This window comes from Mauremys reevesii, linkage group 11 (genome assembly GCF_016161935.1).
Source record: "Mauremys reevesii isolate NIE-2019 linkage group 11, ASM1616193v1, whole genome shotgun sequence".
Lineage (NCBI taxonomy): Eukaryota > Metazoa > Chordata > Testudines > Geoemydidae > Mauremys > Mauremys reevesii.
The window spans coordinates 49,653,834-49,678,042 of NC_052633.1; the positions used below are offsets into that span (position 1 = coordinate 49,653,834).

The 24,209-nt window shown below is 43.2% G+C and overlaps 1 long non-coding RNA gene across 3 annotated transcripts in view; it reads left to right on the forward strand.

Moving 5' to 3' along the window:
• LOC120375211 overlaps positions 1-24,209 on the forward strand; it is an 84,649-nt gene that overhangs the window by 12,429 nt on the left and 48,011 nt on the right. For all 3 annotated transcript variants that reach the window (XR_005586514.1, XR_005586513.1, XR_005586512.1), the window contains exon 2: positions 530-713. This is a non-coding gene — a long non-coding RNA (uncharacterized LOC120375211). The remainder of the gene's footprint in view (positions 1-529; positions 714-24,209) is intronic.

The window sequence follows — 24,209 nt, forward strand, 5'->3', positions numbered from 1 at the left end:
GATGGACCATTGGTCTGATCCAGCATGGCCGTTCTTATATTAAAAAATCCCACATAGTGAGGGACATGCGAAAACCAGGTCATTGCTACTGTTCTCAATTTAACTACTTTCTCTGGTTCCAAATATGCTTTTATATTGAATGTGTGCAACTAAACACAAATTGGGACATATTCAGCAGAGTGCACAGGGAATTCAGAATGAGAAAACTTCTGTTATTTTAATGGGTATTTTGTGCCTGATTTCCCTCGCAGCATGCTGAAAAGGTAATTGTCAGCGTGGTGTGTGGAATTTTTTCCAAAATACTACAATAAATACTTTATTCCGGAATGGTTTGCTACTCTGAAGTTGGACTTTGGAACTCAGGACATTTGCTCATCTAAACAGGATTTCAGAAACACAGTACAGTATATTCACCTTTGGAAATAAGTGCAGCAATGGATGCTTTGTAAAAAGCTTAATCTAAAACAAATTCTGAGCATTTTGTGTGTCTAATATTTTATAGTAATTTTGTTTCTATTGCATTTCAAAGGTGCTTGGGGCTCTGTGGAACACACAAAACCAAATTAAATGTACAATAAAAACATCATTAAAATCCACCTTCTTAATTCAGGAAGATCAATGCAAATTAGAATGTCTATTTAAAAAAGAAGTGGGAAAGAGATAGAAGAACAAACAGGAAGCCTAACAATGGTCATTGGAAAATACAGCTTCAGGTAAAAAAAAAAAAAAGAATTGTTTTTTTTTAAAAGGGGGATGGGGGTGGACTTGAGAAAGTTCCACAATGTAGTAGCACCCATGAGAATACAAATGCAATTGCTTTTTGACTTAAGATGGCAATGTTGGGATTGGGGGCAGGGGGGAGGGGTTGAGAGACAGAACACGAACAAATTCCTGTCAGGATGATACTTAAGGTCTCAATTATAGCCAGGACCTATGCAGTTAAGGGCTTTAAAAGCCAATGGTATCAACATGAAGTCAATATACCACTTTATAGCAGCCAACATAAACAGCCGAGGGGAGGTGTTATATGCTTGGACCAGTGAGCAAACATACTGTTCTATTCTAAACAAGCTGTAAATGAAAAAGTGAAGCCCTCTGTAAACCCTGCTAAGAGGAAATTACTGTAATCAAGCCTTGTGGTCAGGAGGCCATGTAGTATTGTTGCAAGGTCATGAAGGGGTAAACAATGGAATAGCCTGCACAAACCATGTAGCTAGGAAATAGACCTTTGTTGCATTCTGTGGAAAGGATGTGCTTTGAATGTAATACCTGGATCTTTATCTTGGTTCACTGCCTTCAAAGAAAGACCCTCAGTAAGTCCCCAATCCAGCAGTCCCCAAGCACTTATCAGCACATGTTTAATTTTAAGCATGCGAGTAATTCTATTAAAGTCCTTGCTGGATCACAGCCTAACTGGGGACCAAAAAAATAAACAAATAAACAAACAAACCTCCTCATCACTGCTTCCTCTACCCATTAGCAAGACTTCTATTTTCCAGTGTGAGGACAAGACAACTTTGATGCACAAGTAACCCACTGGTCTGCAGGTGTTACACTTCCCCATCTGTGCCTGATCTACAGAAGGTGCAAGTCTGTTGCAGGTCTCAGCTACAGAGCCTATTTCTTTAACTTAAGCCGTAAATACTCAGACTGTTAGCTATGGAGGTCCCCGTTTCAATCTGCAGTCTGTTGGCCAAGATGACGGCAGCCACCCTGCCTTGTTCAGTACACAGGATGGACACATGAGGAGACAGAATTAAGGTTCCATGGGCAATTATAAATCTGGTGTTTGCTGATTTTCAGGTGCCTGACTTTGCCACCTAAATACATTCTTTTAATGGAGTTTTTGTATGTGATATATTATAGGGCAAATCATCCTGCAATTAATATATACTATATAGTATGTACATTAGTGGCAAAAATTGTTTACTGGATATAGTACTGTGAAATGCATGCTAAATATGTCCAAAATGCTTTTCTTTTCTCCTTTTAAAGATTAAAGTAGAATCCAAAGGTGCACCAAGTCAAATTTACCACTTAAAGGCCACATAGACTTCTTTGTCCCATGTCTGGAAGGGAACCCAATGTGCCTTGAGCATTCGTACAGGGGGAGAGGGATGCTGAGGAGGTCCAGAAAATACCCCAAACTTCTAGCAGAAATGTGAAAAATTCATAGTTCCATAGGATTTGGGGTCGATCTCTCAGGTGGGGGCTGAGGCAGAACTGGGAGAACAGCATTTTTTGATATATGCCCCCACAAACAGCATCATAGAATGAGTCCTAAAACCCCTGAGTACTGCACAAGTACTGAATTTCTGATCCATAGCTTCTATCTAGCAGGAGGTAGTGCACACTCAGGTACTGAGGGAACAAATAGCAGTCTTGGTCATAGGCGGCGAGTTCTATGGGCCCGTGGAGCCCAGGCCCCACCAATAATCCTGGAGCTGGGCCCAGCTCCACCAATGTCTGGGCCCCAGGCCCTGTGCTTTGGGGGGTCCCCGGCTCCCTGCGTCTCAATGCCGAGCGCTCTCACGGCAGCGGCAGCTCCCGGGAGAGGCTCCAGCAGCGACAGGGCTCACAGCCATTGGCCGGGAACCCCAGCCAATGGGAGCTGCCGGGGGCGGTGCCGGAGCTGCCTGGCCACGCCTCCACAGCAGGGAGGGGGAGCGAGCCACCGGCAGCGTCTGAGCCCTGAGCAGAGCAGCAGCAGGGTCTGTCCCTATCGGACAGACTCAGCCGGTGAGCTGTGGGGGCAGCCTGAGCCAGAGACACAGCCGGGGAGGGGGGTTTGGTGGGGACAAACAGACACAGCCAGGGGGTTGTGGGACAGACAGACAGACAGACACGGGGGGGGACAGACAGAGCCGGGGGTGGTGGGGGCAGCCAGCCCGACACAGCTGGGGGGTTGTGGGACAGACACACACAGCGGGGGTGGGGACAGCCAGACACAGCCAGGGGGTTATGGGACAGACACACACAGCAGGGGGTGGTGGGGACAGACAGACACAAGGACACAGCCAGGGGGTTGTGGGACAGACACACAGAGCGGGGGTGGGGACAGCCAGACACAGCCAGGGGGTTGTGGGACAGACACACACAGCGGGGGTGGGGACAGCCAGACACAGCCAGGGGGTTGTGGCACAGACACACCCAGCTGGGGGTGGTGGGGGCAGCCAGACAGACAGAGCTGGGGGTTGTGGGACAGAGACACAAGGACACAGCCAGGGGGTTGTGGGACAGACACACAGAGCGGGGGTGGGGACAGACAGACACAAAGACACAGCCGGGGGGGGCATTGGTGGGGACAAACAGACACAGTTGGGGGGTTGTGGGGACAGACAGATGGAGCCGGGGGCGGGGAAAGGAGCAGCAATGGGCACCCCGGGGCTGGTATAAAATACACATGATGGGGGGAGCTTCCTGAGGGGACTATAGCAACACCCCCACAGAGCAGACCCAGGTTGCAGCTGGCTCCGTCCATCACAGCCCCCTGCCCCACAGAGACCCACACAACCCTCTGCCCCCTCGAGAGACTCCCAATGACCCCTGTGCCCCTGTCACTCCTCTCCAGAGAGCCCTCCCCTTTGTGCCAGCCCACTCCCCTCCCCCACTGCCTCCCCTCCTCCAAAGCTCCCTACAATCTCCCCCTTTGCCTTCCACCCCCCAGCCCAGCCCATTCCATTGGCCGGGAGGCTCCCAGTCTAGTGGCTATCAGGGCCCACGGGAACTGCGCATGAGGCAGGGTGCCTACCTGCAGATGCAGACCTGCCTGGCTGTGCCTCCACAGCACAGGGAGGGGGAGCCACAGGTGAGCAAGCCCTGGTCATCATCACAGGCCCAGTAATTCTCTGCATATTTAATTTCACTGAGGCAAAATGTGTGCAATTTTATGGGTTGAATGATTGAATGACATAATACCCACCTGCCCACATTGTCCATCACTAAGTCCAGTAATTTTGTCAAGTGTTTGTTGCACAACATGGTGGTGCCTACCCCTACCTTGTGCTTCAGGGGGTGATGGGGTCCAGGGCAGCCTGTTATAGCCTGTTATAGAACTACCTGATTAGTAATTGGATATGTTGGCTGGCATCTTTTTTTACATGTTCGCTCCCCCTGATGTTAGAACCTGGCTACACCACTGGGGAGGGGAGCTTCCTAGACCTGTGCAGCTGGGGCTTAGGTGAATTTTGTGATAGTGTGCCCCTCCCCAGCTACCACCCTGCAGTCCCCACTCCTGCACCAGGCTGGGCAAGGGGCAGCCCCATCCCCAGTGAGGCTATGGTGAGGGGTGGCAGCAGGGGAGGCCACACATGATGGCAACCTCCCCCCTCGGTACCCACCATAGGGGAGGCGAGTGGGCTTTCTGGACCTGAGAGGGACCTAGGAGCATGTGCAGTGAACTGCGGGGGAGAGGAGGGGTCCCTCCCCTGGAGCTTGCTGCTGCCAGGGAGGGTGGAGGGGAGTCCTCTTTAGCCCTAGCCCTGGGGCAGCCTGTCTGCACCCCAAGTTCCTTATCCCCAGCCCTGCCCCAGAGTCCTCACCTGACGGGAAAAACACGCAACTTAAATTTGGTGGTCAGTTTAGAGTATCATAGAATATCAGGGTTGGAAGGGGCCTCAGGAGGTCATCTAGTCCAACCTCATGCTCAAAGCAGGATCAAACCCAACTAAATCATCCCAGCCAGGGCTTTGTCAAGCCGGGCCTTAAAAACCTCTAAGGAAGGAGATTCCACCACCTCCCTAGGTAACCCATTCCAGTGTTTCACCACCCTCCTAGTGAAAAAGTTTTTCTTAATATCCAACCTAAACCTCCCCCACTGCAACTTGAGACCATTACTCCTTGTTCTGTCCTCTGCTACCACTGAGAACAGTCTAGATCCATCCTCTTTGTAACCCCCTATCAGGTAGTTGAAAGCAGCTATCAAATCCTCCTCATTCTTCTCTTCTGCAGACTAAACCATCCCAGTTCCCTCAGCCTCTCCTCAGAAGTCATGTGCTCCAGCCCCCTAATCATTTTTGTTGCCCTCCACTGGATTTTCCAATTTTTCCACATCCTTCTTGCAATGTGGGGCCCAAAACTGCACGTAATACTCTAGATGAGGCCTCACCAATGTTGAATAGAGGAGAATGATCATGTCCCTCGATCTGCTGGCAATGCCCCTACTTATACAGCCCAAAATGCTGTTAGCCTTCTTGACAAAGGCCAGAGGAGGGAGTGTTAGTGCCTGTGCGGACTTCTGGGAAGTGCATGGGGTGGAAGGGGATGCTGGGATGCTCTGGAACCACTCCTTCAAAGCCAGTCAGGACTCTGGGGGAGCCTCCTCTCTGAGCAGACTGTCTCCAGGGCAAGAAGCTTACACCTTCCTGGGTCTGACCTCAGAGCATTCAGCCCTTCCACACCATGCACTTTCCACAGTGAGTCTGCCCAGGTGGGGTCCTGGGGCAGCCAGAGGTCCCTGCACCCCAACTCCGCAGTCAGATGTGACTCTCAGCCAGACTGTAAAACAGAAGGTTTATTAGATGACGGGAACACAGTTTAAACAGAGCTTGTTGGTACAGAAAACAGAACCCCTCTGTCAGGTCCATCTTGCGGGGTGGGGAGCCCAGAACCAAGTTCTGGGTCTCTCCCCATTTCCCCAGCCAGCTCCAAACTGACACTCCCTCCTCTGGCCTCTGTGTCTCTTCTGGACAAGGAGGCCACCTGATCTCTTTGTCCCCAACACCTTCAGTTGGCATCTTGCAGGGGAAACTGAGGCACCCACACAGTATTCAGAGAAAATATTAAGAACATTCCCACTTCATCACAACAGGTGCAACAAAATATAATACTGTACATTGAAGTAGGCAAGTGCTGCTTCTGACTTTCCACTTTTAATTGACCCTTGTAATCTTGTGGTGCTGACGCGTTGTAGCTTCATTTTATATCGGCTTACAGGGCGGGAGCGGGGGGGCACCACCATTTTGGGCCCCACCAAAAATTATACAAACCTGCCGCCTATGGTCTTGGTACTGAATCAGCATACTGTCTGGAGAGGAGAAGCAACACAGAGGCAGACCATCTGCATGGATGTCACAAGATCTGCAGGCCAGGGCTCCCCCCGAATTTTTGATCTCCATGCAATTAGAAAACCAGCCCAGCCCCTTTGCCCATTCCACCCATCTGCCAACTCACCCTAAAAGGGACCAGGGAGGGAAGAAACCAGCTTTTCTAGTGCTAGAAACACATGGAAAGTGGTTCGATTTCTCGACTTCCATGTGTTTTTGTGCAAAGGGTGAGGGTGGGGGAGAATTTGGTCCTAGAGCACCATTAGAATACTCTATTTCAAGTTCTAATAATAATACCTAGCTCTTATAAAGTGCTTTTCATCTTTAGATCTCAAAGCACTTTACAAGAGAGGTCAGTATCACTATACTCCTTTTACTGATGGGGAAACGGGGGCACAGAAAGGTGAAGTGAATTGCACAAGATCAGTCAGACTATTAGCAGAGCTAGAAATTGAACCCAGGGCTCCTGAGTCCCTGTTTGGAGCCCTATGCACTAGGCTACACTGTCTCCCTAATGCCAATGCTGGTAAATATCCTGTATAAATAACTGTTTGAGGGTTTGTTCTTTTGTTGGATTTGTACTCTAACACCTCCTGGAATTCACTGGCATCAAAACAATTAGTTTAATAAACATGTTTATAATAATATTCTGTACGTGCATTTATAAATGTATGGACTGTTTCATGGCATACACATCCATTGATATTTAGAGCAACTAACTTTTTTTTTTCATAAAGCTCATATTCAGGCAGTGAAATGACTCTTTCATACTGAAAAGTTTTCCCACTAGCTTTGCACTTGTGAGTCCTAGTAAAACTTCTGTTTATATTCCTGACAATTTGTCAGTCTGTCATACAAAGTTATGGAAGTTCTTCTACATTGCATTTGACATCTGTCAACAGAATGATTGAAAATCATGATCTTCAAATCAACATGGCTCAAAGGGGAGCTAATTACATTTTAAATCTTTAGGGTCCATAGGATTTAGAAGTCAGACATCAAGAATTATTAAACAAAAAGGAGACTGATAGTCTTTTTCCCGTGCTTTATTGATTACTGTGGATTTTTATGACATCCTAACTCTATAGCACCATGTCTTTATATGAATGATGAGGAAGGTTTGCTAAGCAGTTATGTTATTAAAGCGCTTTGAAGGAAATTGCCATGACTTTTAGCACTGCCTTAGCAGACTATAAAAACATTTACTTGCAGCATATAAGCTCAGAGAAAATTTAAAACAGTATTCTGCAGATACCTGCAAATATTTTAATGTCCCCATTGATATGAACTGAGTAGCCAGGTAATCCCTATTGGATGCCATTTTAGAGCTTGATTCTTCACAATGTAGGTGGGGAGCACTTTGCATATAAGCAACGTTAGACAGGAAGTGATGGGAGGAACAGGGAGCACAAAGGAACCTGATTCTGCATTAATGACAGCACTACTGCATTGCAAGCAAGTTACTCCGACAAGTGGCAGAAGTAAGACCTATGAGAAGAGCACATAGCAAAGCACCTCATTAGAATAGAGTCATGTTTAAAGCCACGTCTCCGACATGCCCGTTGTCTGTCCATTCCACTTCCCTTTTTTAATCCTGCACACTTAAGAGTGGGCATGGAAGGGACTTGAGATTTATTACTTCTTAGCATGGAGGAGACTATTTCTACCACTTTCATTTCTTTGTGCCCACTTATTGCCTCCACTTACTGGAGTGCAACAGCTTTGTGCCGCCGTGCACCTCAAAGATTTGCTAGATCAACGCTTTAATGATAAATGCAACAGGAAATGTCCATCAGGACCAGAAGATCTGAGCTGCAAGCAGACATATAGGGACCAGCAAGCATTTTGGAATGTGTGGGCTTCAGAGGCAAACTACAGTCCACTACATCTGATTAGGACAAGAATAACCATTATATAGGTGAATAAACATCCCCTTCCTCCCCCCCCCCCCCCCAAAAAAAGAAAGAAAAAGATCTGGAAAACTCCTTCTGCTATTGGTGTGTCTGCCTGTAACTCTAAACTACTGCTCTAGGTAGACTTCTCAAGATGACAGTAGGGCTACCTCCTACTTACTTATTTTACATTTACATGTCTATAGTGAGAGCATGTAAAATCATAGATTTATTAGTGCTGTAGATAGATGTGAATTTAGACAGTTTCAAAACAATTTTTATTTCACTACAAATTCTCTTCTCCTCTATAGAGTATGGTATATTTGAAAACTGTTACATCTGTGATCTATTACTTTAAATTCAGAGGGGTTTTCATGGTCCTGCTTGCAGGCAGGGGGCTTTCTAAGAAAAAGCATGTGATCAGTGTCAGTTTGCAGACAGACTACAGTAAAGCGAGGCAAGTTGTGCTGTTTGTTTTAGGGAGCAGCCAGCTTTGTCTCCCTCTGTTGGGGTTCATGTGTGTTATTACTCTGAATTCTAAGAAATAAAGTAGTGTTACATTGCAACCCTCCAGCAAAATATTTTTTTTCTTTTTAATTTAAATTCTGTTTTTAGGCCATGAAACATAACAGAGCACAGTCATTTACTGCACTCACAGAGAAGATTTTATTTAAAGATGGGCCCTAAGCCACAAAGTTCAGATCCAGATCCAGAATTCCCTGGGATGGTTCAGATCTGCTGCTTTGGTTCAGTTGATAGTAGAGATAGCAGCGAGCAGTGGGAAAGTTTGGGCTGGGATCAAAGGTTTAACTGGAGTTCAGTTATGTTCTGATCAGTAGTTTTGTTTTGGGGCCAACGTTACTCTACTCTCATGAAATCACTAGGAAAAAAAAATAGCCATGGGCAAATCACTTCAAAGACATAATTCATGCTCCTACTTTGACCGTTTGCTCTATTTTGGAAATAAGCCCAATGCAAATTTTCCCCCCTCACTGGTTTTGAATGACTTTTCACATCAAAGTTCTAGATGATTGGACATGCCAAAATAGCCCCAAAGGACCTGATCCGGTGTGATTCCCTGCTTCATTTTCTCCCATATTTGTATTTAATTGTTACCAGTATTTATGAGATAAGGTGGTATCTGGATGTACACAAAGCCCACTTTTATCCTCCTGGCATTGACAAAAGTTTGTACATTTAAGACAGTTACTTACTGGATCTATGGCTAATCTGGTCCCATGGGAAATATTTCCCAAATTCTACTTAATCTCTCTTCAGCTATTTAAAAAAAAATAGACTCTTGACATTGTTACAAAAATAATCCTAAATGTATTTAGAGAGCCATCAATAAGCAGGTAACTCCCACAGATGTCAAGAGATTGCTGAATTTCATAAAAAGGCAGCTAGATCAGATCGAAGCATAGTATTACTCGCTCAAATATCCTGAAAATTTTATAGTTATGCATGGGCTTCTTCCAAGACCTAGCAAAAGATTAATAAAGAATATCATAATATTACAGATTTTTGTGCTAAAGAGAAAAAAATCTGCTGTCTTTTATCTGTAATAGGCATTTAGTCCCCATCTGTTTCTCATGATGTCTTCCAAGGTTCTAAAATCAAGTTTACTGTTGATCAGTATCAGAGTGAAAGATCAATTTTAATGATCTTAACTGAAGTTTTAGTGAAGGCTGCTTTTTATTATTCATAGAAAGGCCACTGTCTCTTCTTGACTAAAACTGAATCTCTAGAAGGTTAATTCTGGTAAACTACCAACCTGTATTAATTATTCAAATGTTAAAATAAATCTAAAGAGTGAACAACAGCAGAATCACTCAGCATATTGCATCTGCAAACTAACCAGTCTTGTTGCTGTCTATGCTGATAAGAAGGCAAATATAACATGGGCCATATCAAAGTTAAGTGTAATAGTCAAAAAGGTAACTAAATGCAAACAATTGTGCTAAAGCACCACTGCATAGCCCAATTCTGTAATGCTTATGTGGGAAAGTCTCCCACTGAAGTTAATGGTCTTTTAATTCAATGGAAGTTTTGCCAATAGAGATACAAGACTGGGCCCTTGGAGGAGATTTGAAATTCACAAAAAAGTCAGGTAAGGAAGAGTTATAGTTGTTATGGGCACCATAACTCTGCCACTTTACACATCTATAAAGGCATAAAAGTTATATATAATTGTGGCTGTTATGGTCATTGTGGGAACCATAACTTGAAACTCCTGATTTTTGTGCATTTAAAATCTAATGCTTAGCACTGCATTAATGTTTGCATTTTGTGAACTCATATTTTTCATTCTCCAATGTTTTTCTTTAACACAGACGCCTGGTGCTCTTCCAACTCATTGCCTGAGTCTGTCTGGTATCAACCCCAAACAATTATCATTGATGGTTTGGGTTCTACTCATTCATTATTTTCTGTGAATATCTTTTTTAAAGATTCTTTTAAAGTTTACTGGCAAGAACTACCCACATAAACCTGGCACAGGGTGGTTTTTACCATTCAAGAAAATAAAGGAACACAGGACTCGTCCATTTGGGCAACAATTTTCAGATAAATTTATTCACCAAAAAAATGCAGTTTCAGTTGACCCAAAACTATTTGTGAATTTGACACAAATTCACTAAATAGTTTCAGCCCCGTCCCCCCAAAAAAGATTTGTGGGACTCAGATGTGTGGTGTGGTCTCCCTTATAACTTTTAGCCAGCTGGTTAGAGCACTTATCTGAGATGCAGTAAACATGTGTTCAGTTTCCCTCTCTGCCTCATGTGCAAAAGGGATCTGAGAACTTTGGTCTTTCTGACTGCAAGAGAAGGACCTAAGCCACTGGGCTATGGAATATGGTAGTATAGGTCTTTCTCACTCTCTCCTGCTAAAGCTATTCTTTTGTGTACAAATAATTAAATAGTCTGGATCATGAACTTGAGTCTCCCATATCCTAAGTGAGTCCCCTACAGAGTCATTGTCTCTCTCTCTGGCTCAATGACTATTCATTGCCACTATGAATGACATGGCCTGTCTTCTCTGATGAGGACTATCTTTAGGAGGACTGCTAAGGCATTTGTGACTAGGAAAGTTAATAGAACCCTCAAAATAACAGATAGATATTCAAAATGTCTCCCACTTTACTCATATGCAGTGGTGTTGTACTTGTATCAGTCCCAGGATATTAGAGAGACAAGGTGGGTGAAGTAATATCCTTTATTGGACCAACTTCTGTTGGTGAGAGAGACAAGCTTTTGAGCTCTTCTTTGGGTCTGGGAAATGTACTTAGAGCATCACAGCTAAATACAAGATCAAACAGATACTTTAGCATAAGTAGTTAGCACATATTCTAAGGGACCACTCAAGGGGAAGTGGCCCGTCAACATCCATGGAGTCATAGGACAAGAAGCGGGGTTAGTGGGTTACAGATTGTTATAATAAGCCATAAATCCTGTGTCTTTTATTAAGAACACGATTTTTAGTGTCTAGCAAAGTTATGAATGCAAGCTCCCATGCAACTACAGCTCATTCAGGGATCCCATCCTGAAACAGACAGAGTAAAGCTTGCCTAAGTTCACTCAGGAGTCATTGTTACAACTGGGACCAGAACGCAGGTTGACTGACTCCCAGTCCCATGCTTTAAACACAAGACCATGCTGCCCAGAAAAGTCACTGCCTGCTTTTCATGCTGAATGATACTCAGATCACATTCAGTGAGCTCTCCCTGAATGTGCTGCTTTGATGTCCTCAGATGGTTTCTGAAACTGACACTCAGGGCCAGATTCCCCATTGTGTTACTGCAGTTTTATGCCATTGTAACTCCATGGATTTAAACAGTGTTAAACCTGTATCAAACTGGAGTAACACAGTGGTGAATCAGGCCCAGACTAGAGAGATGTTCCAGAATCAGCCCTTTGGAGATAGCACTGGGAAATCCCAACTCCAAGGCTGCCTGCTAGAGCAGTTAAATCACAGGGCTCCATGCTGCTGGGTATTCCCTGAGGAAGAGAATTAAAAGAAAATGGTCTGGTCAGTTTTGAATGATGAAAATCATCAGGGAGTTTCAGACAGTGACATGGAAATCATAGTGAATGCTTCCTTGGCTGAAAGCAATATTCTCCCACCGGCTGATATTTTTAGTTTAGTATGCTCGACTGAAGCAGATACACAAGAAATAGGGAAGGGAAATGGACTCCTGACCTCCGGACTCAGTATATGGAGCGAAGTGTGTCAGATCTAATATATCAAAACAGGAAACAAGCCTAATGAAAGGAAAAGGATGGTTCAGTGTAATTAGCAGATGGAAGAAGGGTCACTTTAGTGTGTTGGGGAGAAAAAAGGGCAAGAGGTGAAAGTGTCATAAAAAGAGCTAGAGGAAAATCTAAAGGGATTGTATAGGAAAAGAAATGTCCCAGGAAAGTCAAAGCAGCTGGTTGGCTTATGTAACTAGACAAAGGGCCAAATTTTCTTCTCTGACACCAGTGTAAATCTGGCGGAACTCCAGTGGAGACAGAATTGCTCAAGATTTACACTGGTGCATCTGAAAGCAGAATTTGGTCAAAAGTATTTTTAAAAAACTAATTGTGTCTAATTCTGACCTTCTCACACCTGTAAGTCAGGAGCCACTTCACTGCAGTCCATGTGCAATCAGGCTCACAGTGAAGAGACTCAGAGCACTAAACCCTTGGAACAAAAAGCAGAGTTAATAAACTAGAAGGACAAAAATTGTGCCTTTGGATCAGCAGACATTATCTCTTATCCTTGATGTGGACCACTGCCTTTCATGCTGACCAACATTGTTTTCTTCTACTTCCCCATCTGTTTGCCTGTATCCACCTGTCATCTCATGGTGTTTCCTTAGATTGTAAGCTCTTTGGGGCAGGGGCAGTCTTTTGGGGCTTTATCCAGCACCTAGCACAGTGAGGTTCTGGTCCTTGACTACAGCTCCTGCACTACAATAAGAATAGTAAATAATTCAGCACTCTAACAATAAGAGCTCTGTACAGGGATCAGCTGCAGAATATACAAAACGAGATTTGCACTGAAAGCTGCAGTGTGCCTGCAAGAGCACAATGCTTATCCTACAAGAATAGCAGAGCACTTAGGATTTTATGGAAATGCCTTAAGGCAGCGAAGAGGAAAGATGCCAATAAATGTCAGTAAGCTGCTCATTCCAGACAACCATGAGAGCACTCTGAACACACAAGCACTCGTCCCATTCATTCTGTACCCACAAATACCTTTATGTTTTGACAGAGAGAGCTCCTACAATATACAGTATGGTCAGATCACCTGCTGCACGCACTCTCTGCAGGGCACCAGGGGAGACAGGGGAGGCCTTCTGGAGCTGGTTATAGCTCTCTGATCATGCAGTCATTTTACGTCAGCCCCATCTGAGTTTAGAGCATGTAGAATATTGGCCGTGTCTTGCAGATATTGTCTCTTCCTCCCTCTAGGACACAGTTTTCAGCAGATACCTATATCATTTCCATTTATGGCTTTTAGGCACTATTACCTGTCCAAGTAGGATGTTAAGAGAGAGCTGTAATTTCCACTGAAGAACCAGATGGTAAAATCCTGGCCCCACTAAAGACAATGGCAAAATTTCCATTGAGTTCACTGCACTGCCTGTGGTCTGTATGAGAGGAAGGGAAGATGGAGTATTAGCAGACTGCTCGTGGAGAAAGAGCATTAACATGTAAAGAGTCGTCCACATGTTTCTATTACATTCAATTATTTGTTGTACATTCCTTTTCAATTTCATTTTTGAAAAATACCAAATGCAGTTCTTTATTCAAATGATGGCTGAATCATGGTCAACCTTTGATGAAATAATCAATTATACATAGGTTCAATTAGGAACAAATGTTGGATCCTATTTGTATTTAAAGCAAGGGAGGAAATTTAGGATGTAGCAAGAAGACAGTCTAGTGTGGATTGTGTCTAGTCTCTTATTTAATTCTTCTGCATCTTTCTGATAAAATAAGTTAATTACATTGCTAGAAAAGCAGCAAAATGACAAAGAACAAACCTTGATTGACCATCTTTAGTATACACTAGCTGTCTCAAAGACAGAAGGGACATAGTGGCTCTTTCCTGTGAAAACTGCAGTAGAAAGCAATCTAAGAGATAAGTGCATTTTGCACTCCTGGAACAAACAACACAAAATCTAACTTTATCGGTGACACAGATTGCACCATATTGCTAAAGTGAGAACATTAAATGACAACTGGCTCCAGAGAAATTGATTTTTGTCTTTCTACATTTGGACAGGCAAAGATAAATGTTTTTATTGTACTCTAAACCTAATAGACTAATATACAGTGCTTTCCAAGACTACAGTCTGGATTGGTGGAGAAAAAAATTCTATTTTTATCCAAGAGCTAAGAGCTCATTATGTTGCATTAAAGCATTCAGAAATCTTTAGGGGTACAGCATATTTTTAGGAGCAGTTATTTTGTTCTTTGGATAACTGAAGTCTGTCTGTTCTAGTAGATGTGCTTGTTTTTTCAGTGAGAGTTTAATTTTTGTCTGGAGTTAATCAAGGAATGATTATCAGCTCATCTTATAGGGCAGTGGTTTTCAACCAGGGATCTGGGGTCCCCTGGGGGGCCACGAGCAGGTTTCAAGGGGATCACCAAGTGTTAGGCTTGCTGGGATCCAGGGCAGAAAGCCAAAACTCCATTGCCTGGAACTGAAGCCCAGGGCCCTAAGTCCCGCCACCCGAGGCTGAAGCCGAAGTCTGAGCAATGTAGCTTCGCAGGAGCCCCTGTGGCATGAGGCTCCAGGCAACTGCCCTTCTTGCTACCCCCTAATGCCAGCCCTGGCTTACAAATGCAGAAACCAGTTATTGTGACACATGTGGGCCAATGAGTTTTTACAGCATGTTGGGGGAGCCTCAGAAAGAAAAAGGTTGAGAACCTCTGTTATAGGGCACACCCATTCCTAGTTTACTAATGCAGCCACAGAGACTCCTCCATCCCTGCCCACAGAGCTGGACTTCGAGGACCTAGAAATATAAAGCTTTCCTTTTTAAAAACAGAAAAGTGCATTTCTAGCTCTTTGAAGATAACCTTGAAAGTGTAAATTGATGTAAAATTAATCAATAGCTTTAAAAGCTTGTCACTGTTCCCCCACTCCCTTAAGATTCAAGGTTATTTACATTCCCCTCACTGTCAGCAAGGCCTGGCCACTAGGATTCAGAATAATCACAATTAAATCTGTCTCTTTTATTTCTTCTGAAGCTTGCAGGTCATCAGGCCACTCTTACTTAAGTGCCTGAATATGGAGTTTGATGCTTAATTTTATACAGTTGTCTCTAAATGTTGGCCTCTGCAGCTCTCTTCCTCAGTTACCACATCTGTAAAATAGGAATTTTATTTACCTATCACACAGGCTGTTATGATAATTAGATAGTCAGCCAATGTCTGTAAAGTGCCACAAACATCCTTAACCTTACAGTGACTGGATACCTAACAGCCCATGGTATCCGATATTGAAAAATTTCAATTGACCTCACCCAAAATTATTTTCAGATTGATTATCAGTTCAACAATTGAGATTTCAACATTTCGGGAAAGGAAAAAGTTTTCAAAAATCTCAAAAATTGTCATGGGTTGGGAAAACCATTTCCTGCCCCACTCTAAGATGTCTCAGACAGAAAGGGTCTGTTACTCTCCATTGTGATATTGAAAATGATGAACTTACCTTCCAAAATCTCAGTAATCTTCTAAGCATTCTAACTTAGCTTGAGACATTTTCTATCTCCCTGTGCAGCTCCTAGTTGGAAATCCCACTCCTACTGAAGCCAATGAGAAAATTCCCACCAACTTCAATGGGGCCAGGCTTTCACCTATGTGTAGGGTGACCAGGGGCGGCTCTAGACATTTCGCTGCCCCAAACATGGCAGCATGCCGCGGGGGATGCTCTGCCAGTCACCGGGAGGGCGGCAGGCGGCTCCGGTGGACCTCCCGCAGGCGTGCCTGCGGAGGGTCCACCGGTTCTGCAGTCCGCTGGTCCTGCGGCTTTGGCTGGTCCCACTGGAGCCGGGGGACCAGCGGACCCTCCGCAGGCACGCCTGCAGGAGGTCCACCAGAGCCGCGGAACCAGTGGACCCTCCGCAGGCACGCCTCCCAGCAACCGGCAGAGCGCCCCCCACGGCATGCCGCCCCAAGCACGCGCTTGGTGTGCTGGGGCCTAGAGCCGCCCCTGAGGGTGACCAGATAGCAAGTGTAAAAATCAAGATGGGGCGGGGAATAATAGATGATTATATAAGAAAAAGCCCCCAGAATTGGGACTGTCCCTATAAAATCAGGACATCTGGTCACCCTACCTATGTGTATCTTATTTTTGTGACTCCCACTATAAACAGTATATTTTGTGTCAAATCTTTCTCCTCCAAAAGTCTTTCCATTATGGACAATGACTAAACATGTGCAAGTATATTCTGTAGTGGTACATAAGGGGAAAAATATCAAATGTGACTAAAAAAATCAGTGTAATTAACCTGGTACCACAAACACTAAAATACTTTAATCAAATGGTTACTGAACGATATCACTGCTGGGCAGAGTTAAGGTTGCTCTGGGGTCTTAACAGTGTTTTTCTAACATGTTCAGATTTCTTTTAAATTGAAAGCTTAACTCTGAATTTCCTAGATTAATAATGTTTTGTTTTGGGTTAATTACAACATCCCTGTACTGTTTTTTACCCTTCCATTATTTATCCACAATCTCAACCTTAACTCATCTTAATACAGTGTTTTTGTGTTGGACTAAATAGAGACACAAGGTCCTGGTTGTGGTTTCTGGGGAATTGGAGAGATGCCCAATAATCCTTACATAAAGCTTTCTAGCTGAGGACATTTAAAATCTTCTCTCCTGCATCATGATTTATTTTATTTTGTAACTCCTGAAAGTACATATTTGTTGTATTAATACTGTATTTTTACTATTCCTTTCCTGTTTCAAGACTTCTGGAGTATTTTTAAATAATTTGTATCTGAAAAAAGCAACAAAGAGTCCTGTGGCACCATATAGACTAACAGAAGTATTGGAGCATAAGCTTTCCTGGGTGACGAAGTGGGTATTCACCCACGAAAGCTCATGCTCCTATACTTCTGTTAGTCTATAAGGTGCCACAGGACTCTTTGTCACTTTTTACAGACTAACATGGCTACCCCTCTGAAATTTGTATCTGAGTTACTCCAAGCATCAGAATGCAGAATTTTAATCAGCTGTTTTTTTTCAAATCTCTGTAAATTTGGCAGCGTTGGGTGTGTTGTTGGTATAGGACAAGGTTTCTCAAACTGGGGAGTCAGGATACCTCAGGGGGTTGCAAGGTTCTTACATTGGGGGTCGCGAGCTGTCAGACTCCATCCCAAATCCTGCTTTACCTCCAGCATTTATAATGGTGTTAAATATACAAAAAAGCATTTTTAATTGAGGGGGGGTCACACTCAGAGGCTTGCTATGTGAAAGGGGTCACCAGTACAAAAGTTTGAGAATCACTGGTATAGGATGTACAGTCTGAGGGCCTTACAGACTTATTTCAGGCCAACCAAGGGATCAGGCCAAGTAACGGAGAGTCACTAAAATTTCATCCCCTCCTCCCTGATTTGATATGTCCCTTTTTGTCGTATTGAGCGGCTTTCCTGATGTGTTTGGACTCAAAAAGTTGTTAAAAATAATTATCACAGCTGATGCCCCTTTTACTGTGCCAGAGTATGCGAATTTTAGTCAGATTCAAGGGAAAGATGTTTTGCCACATAAACTGGTTGTGGCGCTGGAAGAGATTCATGGCCCTGACAGTTGGAGAAAGATTAAATCCAACATGTGCTTTTATTGGCACTAAATGTTGATGCCAATCCTGCCTAGCTGTAATGGGCTCATTACACTATTGTCTGGGCTACTGGTGCTACCTGCAACAGTTAGCAAAATAAACAGATCTGGCTTTGAGTGCCTGCAATGCTGTTTGTCCTTAAAAACCTTTAGGAAACGTGACAAGTTTGGTCTCCACTTCACAGTCACCCACAACAGGCAGCGAGAGTGGAGTGTCCTACCCTGAGCACTCTGGCCTCACAGATCAGTTCCACCAAGTTAATAACAATAATGGTGGCAGCTGCAGGCAGAGCTAAAGCCCAGGGCTTTATTTCCCACTTTAACTCAGTATTTCAGACAGAAGAAAGCAAAGAGCCACTTAAGAGAGGCAAAAAAATCTATATAGATTTTTCTCTCCAGTAGCTGGAAGGAGGCAAAATAGCTTTTTATATAGAGAGAGTTATCCGCAGTGAATGCTGAACATTATGTACATAGAAGGGACTTCCTATGCAACTGCACCATAGGATGCCTGTAACGAGGGCCATGGAGTGTCAAAGGATCCCAGCTGTAACACATGTGCATTCTTGTTCAACCTAGGGGAAAACTGGTGTAAGCCTCGCTGATGCTGCCGGAAGTAAGGTAGAGGCTTACAAGAGATACGGGCGATACAAGCAACACTTGTACGTGCTACCCTTGTCCATTTGCATTATATTTCTGTATCATAGGTGTGGCTGGTAGCTGTGCCCATTAACAACGTTGCCCACTGTTTCCAAATAGAAGGACCTGTTTTCAGTGCCTTATAACTTTGTCAAACTTTAATTGTTTGGGCTGAAATTTTCTATTGGAGGTGTCTAACTCTTGACTGACATTTTAAAAAGAAAAGAAATTAGCCAAACAGTTCAACTGTTTCTGAGAACAGGGCTAGGAAATAGATATCGATCGCCCACGTTAAAAAAAATCAAATCTTGATTATGAGAATTTTAAAGCTTTTTTATATTCTTATTGGGTAGCAGAAAATGTTATGTTTTAATTGGTACAATATGCACATCTTTGGACTGCTTCCCAAAAACCTTCCTCTCATGTATTATTACCTGAACAGAAGAAATCCAAACAAAGGCTCAGACAGTTAATCTCTCTCTATTTTAAATCTTGAAGCATTTTGGTTTAAAGCATTTGGGTTTAAAAAATAAAAACAAATGTTAATGTAATTAAACTTGCTTCTAGCCAAGCAATGCAAAATTAAAGTTGTCAGTTTGCACTGCCTCCTGATAATTACAGTTTCTTAGCAGGAAGACAATTCATAAATGAAAGGGAGAGATCTTTCCCATTCAAGATTGTCCCAGTGTTTAATTATTGTCACTGCTTCCCAGCGGTCATTACACCCATATCATTGGTGAAAATTATAGTTGTTATTGTATTATCCTGCACATAGATTTATTTTATTGTGTAGGAATTGTTCTGAATATTTTTTTCAATGTGATGGAAGAGCCAAAAATGTAAAAAACACAAATGTAATTAAATTAATTTGGAAAGAATGTTCCAACACCAGGTTAGAGAGATCAGAAGGCCAAAAGGCCTAAAGAATGGCAGGTACTTGAGACAGAGAGTATGGTGTGCCCATTCATCCCCCTGTGCATGTGTGGAAGGGACCAACCCTTCATTTGTGGCTCTCCTACCTCTAATACATAAACCACCTCCATGGGTTGCAAAGAGCCATGTGTGGAGACAAGGGAGCCGGCCGCGGTTGAAGTACATTAAATCCCCTGTATTAACCTTGTGCTGAGCTCCCGTGCTGGGGAAACCCCTTTTCAAAGAGAATTTCAGGGGCAACGGAAGACAAAGCTCCACTGGATCCAGTGATAAATTGGGGGTGCAAACTCCAGCCTGCTCTTCTCAAAGAATTCAGAGAACTCTATTAGAGGGGAAAAAAGTTAAAATAGAGGGTCAAAATACTTCCATGTGCATTATACCACATGTGAGCAAAAGCTCACTTTTCTCCAGTGCATTATCTTTCTCCAGCTTGTCTTGTCCCTCACAGACTCCTTGAGATGCAGCCATTAGCATCCCTGAACCTCTGCATCTTAAATCAATCATCATGTCCGCCACCCAGCTATATTCTGTTCATTCTAATCCCAAACTTCCCCCACAAGCATATTTACCCAGACACTGTCGGACACAACAGTCATGTCTCTAAAAAATATCCATTGTTCTCCCCCCTGCCCCCAGTTCCCAATCCATTTAGGACTGTATTTCCTGTTTCTGTATCCCTTTTGTAATGCTTTTCTTCATGGCTGTTCATGCAATAGCTGTTTCAGCCCAGATTTGCATCTCCCCATTCCCAACACAATTGTTTTGGATCTCAAGGAATCTTCAAATCAACCATCATAATTAATTGCTCACTCACAGACCTTAATAAAGCTCCCTCTGCTGGCCATTCACCGGGATGCTGTTGGGTCCCAATCCACTGGACTGATGTGCTTTAAAGCTTCCCTTAATCTCAAATCCTTCAGTCACTGTTCCGCCTCTCTCCCTACAGACTCTCCGGCATCTTTCCTGGGCACAGGTGCTCTCTGTCTGTTACTCCTTCACCGAAATGGGACCACACAGTCTAGCTGCCCTAGGCCCCAGGACCAGTGTTGACCCCTCAGTTTCCCCAGTAGCCCAAGCTCACAGTCTCCAAGAACTCCGACCACGTGAGCACTCCAGATTTACAATTTAACCTTCAGGAGCACATGTGATAGTAAAGCAAAACAGATACACTTTGAACTGGATTCTAAAACAAATTACTCTTGAGATAGCATGAGAGAGACACTGATCTAAACAAAATAAAAATACCAGAGCTGTCAAGTGATTTAAAAAGTTAATCGCTATTGTGCAATTAGCTGCGCTATTAAAGAATAGAATACCATTTATTTAAACATTTTTGGATGTTTTCTACATGTTCAAATATATTGATTTCAATTACCAAACAGAATACATAGTATACTGTGCTCACTTTATATTATTTGATCACAAATATTTGCACAGTAAAAAATAGTAGTATTTTTCAATTTCATTTAATACAAGTACTGCAGTGCAATCTCTTTATCATGAGAGTTGAAGTTACAAATGTAGAATCGTGTACAAAATATAATTGCATTTAACAAGTCCGCTCAGTCCTACTTCCTGTTCAGCCAGTTGCTCAGAGAAACAAGTTTGTTTACATTTCCAGGAGATAATGCTACTCACTTCTTGTTTACAATGTCACCTGAAAGTGAGAACAGTGCATAACACTGTTGCAGCTGGGGTCGCAAGATATTTATGTGCCAGATGCGCTAAAGATTCATATGTCCCTTCATGCTTCAACCACCTTTCCAGAGGACATGCATCCATGCTGATGACGGGTCCTGCTTGATAACAATCCAAAGCAGTGAGGACCGACGAATATTCATTTTCATCATCTAAGTCAGATGCCACCTGCAGAAGGTTGATTTTCTTTTTTGGTGGTTCAATTCTGTAGTTTCCACATTGGAATGTTGCTCTTTTAAGACTTCTGAAAGCATGCTCCACACCTCATCCCTCTCAGATTTTGGAAGGCACTTCAGATTCTTAACCTTGGGTCGAGTGCTTTAGCTATCTTTAGAAATCTCACATTGGTACCTTCTTTGCGTTTCTTCAAATCTGCTGTGAAAGTCTTCTTAAAAATGAACATGTGCTGGGTCATCATCCGAGACTGCTATAGCATAAAATATATGGCAGAATGTGGGTAAAACAGAGCAGGAGACATACCATTCTCCCCCAAGAAGTTCAGTCACAAATGTAATTCATATTTTTTTTAAACGAGCATCATCAGCATGGAAGCAGGTCCTCTGGAATGGTGGTCAAAGTATGAAGGGGCATATAAATGTTTAGCATATCTGGCATGTAAATAATTTGATTTCAGCTATTTAAACCTGAAATGTCATGGTGCTGTAATTGTAGGGGTCCTGACCCAAAAAGGAGTTGTGTGTGTGTGGGGGGGCGGTTGCTTACAGTACTGCTCCCCTTACTTCTGTGCTGGTGCTGACAGGGCGCTGCCTTCAGAGCTGGGCAGCTGGAGAGTGGCAGCTGCTGGCCAGGAGCCCAGCTCTGAAGGCAGAGCTGCCGCCAGCAGCAGCGCAGAGGTAAGGATGGCAGGGTATGGTATTGCCATACTTCTGAGCTGTTGCCTGCAGAGCGGGGCCCTCAGTCAGCAGCCGCCACTCTCTGGCTGCCCAGCTCTGCAGGCAGAAGTGCAGAAGTAAGCGTGGCATGGTATGGTATTGTCACTCTTACTTCTACACTGCTGCTGGCTGGGTGCTGCTTTCAGAGCTGGGCACAAACCAACAGTTGCCGCTCTCTGAAGCTTTGAAGTAAGGGCAGCAATACCGCAACCCCAACCCCCCTCCCCCAAAATAACCTTATGACCTCCCTGCAACAACCTTTTGGGCAGGACTCGCAATCAGAGAAATGCTGGTCTCCCCCGCGAAATCTGTATAGTATAGGATAAAAGCACACAAGACCAGATTTCATGGGGGGAGATCAGATTTCACAGTCCATGATGCGTTTTTCATGCCTGTGAATTTGGTAGGTCCTAAATATAAGACTAGAATGAAAGAATATGGAGAATAGATTCAGACAATTTGAGGACACAACAACAATCGGATGTCAGTGTTCTGAATCACTCTTTTTATAAACTTTAAATAATTAGACAAGGGTTACGTGTAACTAGCATTAAAATAGAACAAACAAGATACGTGCCTATCACCACCACAATCATTTTGCTTGTATGCCGCATCCCAGTTTCCTCACCATGCATCTGATTTTTTGTCTTTATTGAGACAATTTTTCTGGATAGGAACCCTCTTTTCCTAGGGGATTTTACAATGCCTAGCAAAATGGGGGTGATCTTGAATGGGGTCTTTGGCTATGGCAGCATTGCAAGTGTTCAGTAATAATAGCCACCCTTCATTTTAAAACATCTTTATTTGTTCTTGGTGAAATGTATGTGCCTTACAACCAGTAATGACATTCAATAACCAATTGACAGTTTTGTTCACATGCCCATGCAAGGTGCCAAGGATGCGAGGCCTAACGCAGGTCATAGTAACTTACATACTGTCTCGCTAAGAACAAAAATTATATAGGTTTTAATACTACAGCTGCTTATTATTTATGTTGTGGCAGCACCCTAAAAAAAACAACTTCCTGGAGTTCCCCAGTTTGAGTAGGGAGTAATTTGTGACACTCCTTTATGGGACGCAGTGTACCTTCCCCACATGCTCAGCCAATTCTGCTAGCAAGTGCATGGCTCCACCTACTTCCTGTCCCCTTCCTAACCAAGAATGAAAATTTGGATCTCAGATCCTGCACTCCCAGAATGGCAATTCTGGGGTATAAGGAACCCCTACTCCCGCCTATGCCTCTAGATTGTGGCTAGCCCTTTATACATTTTTCTGCCAAACTAAACCATATTACTCTTATGTGCTAGTATAGAGTTACTGCTTGATATGCTAATTTGCTGTTACTAATTAAAGCAAGCTGCTGGCATACGCAGCAGGGAGGGAGAACAGTCCTAAATCCATCCATTTTCAGATGAGTAAATACTAAAATAATTTTTTAAATGTTTTTTTTAAAGTCTTGTGCTTGTATTTGGCCATGGGAGATAAATCAAAGAATGAAATTTTGATGGGTGTACATGGATATATGAATAGAATATGCAAGAATGTCAAAGTTAAAAAAAACAGAAGGGAAAGCTCAGTGCTGCTGAATTACTAAATAATCGTTATAGCAGCATGTAGCATAATATTAAAGCTACCCTCAAAGTGGAGTTATTTCAGACTGACTGACAACTATAGACTAGACAAAAGAAATGAGTCATCCCCACTGTGTGGTATTCCTCCTTCTCCACTTCAGACTCCTGCTGTTGGAGGCTGGTGAAGCATTTATCTTCACACATACACCACTACCAAAATAAATAAATAAATCTCTGCTTAGGGTACAGATGAAAAAGGATGTCTAATGTGTTCTTGTGTTGCTTCATTACATGTGTTGTGCTGTTCTGAAGAAGGATGTTTGTTTCATGCTTAACCGAATTTGTGAAGAGACACAGTCTTCTAAGGAACCTGAAAACTGTATTGCTCACCACAGACACAATCAATTCTCGTTTCAGTTTGTGTTGTCTCTAAAACCAAATTGAATGGCAATGGCATTGTGGAAACTAATCCAGTTTATCTGTGTACAGCTGGAGATTTTGAAATTGACATCAAGTGAGAGGGAATATCTGAGAGTGGTGAGAGGTGGTGGAGAAGGAAAAAAAAGGAACAGCAATAGTTGCCAAAGAAAATAAAATTTGGTCTTTTCCTCTCTACCGAGGGAAGGACTGACTGATATTTTTCTTACTGATTAACTACATAACTGATTACATTTCTCATTTTACAGTTCTTAACTTGTATAGTTTA